Source organism: Tupaia chinensis, unplaced genomic scaffold (assembly GCF_000334495.1).
Source record: "Tupaia chinensis unplaced genomic scaffold, TupChi_1.0 Scaffold147123_1, whole genome shotgun sequence".
NCBI classification, from domain to species: domain Eukaryota; kingdom Metazoa; phylum Chordata; class Mammalia; order Scandentia; family Tupaiidae; genus Tupaia; species Tupaia belangeri.
The window spans coordinates 716,384-717,719 of NW_006206975.1; the positions used below are offsets into that span (position 1 = coordinate 716,384).

At 45.1% G+C, this 1,336-nt stretch overlaps 1 protein-coding gene across 2 annotated transcripts in view; it reads right to left on the reverse strand.

The window, feature by feature from the left end:
• Positions 1–1,336, reverse strand: part of OCLN (occludin) — a 75,891-nt gene that overhangs the window by 73,293 nt on the left and 1,262 nt on the right. The window lies entirely within an intron of this gene.

Consider the following 1,336-nt stretch of genomic DNA (forward strand, 5'->3'; position numbering starts at 1 on the left):
GTGTGTGTGTGTGTGTGTGTGTGTGTGTGTGTGTGATTTCTTACTTTCCCTCTCAGTCTCTCTCTCTCTCTGGCCATCAAAAAATATATTTTTTTAAAAGGTATGGTATTTTTATTATAATATTTCCACAAATAGTAATCTGGATGAAAATCCCACCTTAATATGCAATTGAAGAAAACTTTCCTCAGAGAGGTTTCTGGGAATGTGATGTTTATTAACAGTGCTCCTATGGGTTCATTATGTGGTTAAAAGTCATCTTTTATTATTTTCAAAAGGCAGTAATTCCAGCATCATCTTTAGAAGAAAATAAAGAGTTTTTACATCAATCAAGATGTAGAAAACTTACACCGAGGGACCAGCAGCGTAATGGCTATGTCGCTGGACTCCCATGTAGTCGACCGCAGTTCACGTTCTGGACCCGGTGGCTTAAAACTCACACCGGGCGCGTGTGCATACGTGCCCAAGATCCCGAGAGAAGAGCAAAGAGCGCAGGAGAAGGGACTGAGCCCTGGCCATCCCCCCTGGGGGGGTGATTCCTCGTTTTCTATCTCTCTGTCTGGGAGCGCACACTCCCTATAGCAAAAACATCTCAAAAAAAGAAAGAAAGAAAGAAAACTTACACCGGGTCTTAGGGACTAGTCATTGGTAGAGAATTCCGAAAAACTCATGGATCTTTTTGCTGGAATATCACGGACTGCTGCTGATGATCAGTTTAGCAGTTTTCAAGCCAGTCCATGAGTAACGTATTTTCTGTGCAAGGGCCTACCCACCTTTGGAATGGCTCCTCTTAGAGCTGCCTTTCAGAGTGGTCGAGGTAAGTAAAGGATAAAAAGTCTATGCTTTTAGCACAGCCTCGCATAGAGGCGGCTTCGGCCCACTGTTTTCCTAAACAGTCTAGAGGCGGCTCAAAGGTAGAAAACCTGTCTTTCCTATTTCCCTCTCCTCCTCTCCATCACCTAACTCAAGCTGGGGGAGGGGGAGCAAGACACACACACACACACACACACACACACACACACGCGCGCGCTGCTCTGTCTGAGAAAATATCCAGTCCTGTGATTACAACAGTTTAAATACCTATTCAAATTACAACACTTTAAATACCTATTCAAACACCAGTAAGAGAAAATAAAGATTCGTATGTTCAGCGCAAAAAAGAACCACAGCTACACTTGGGGACGCGTGGCCAAAGAAAGCTACCTCCGGGAATAAAGAACCCGTTTTCAATCACAGCAAGAGTGACCAGAAAGAAGTGGCTCGCTGGGAAGCGCCTCTCCTTTCCGGGGATGCCGACAATACACCTGTTGTGCGTCGAGGCCACACACTAACCCGCCTG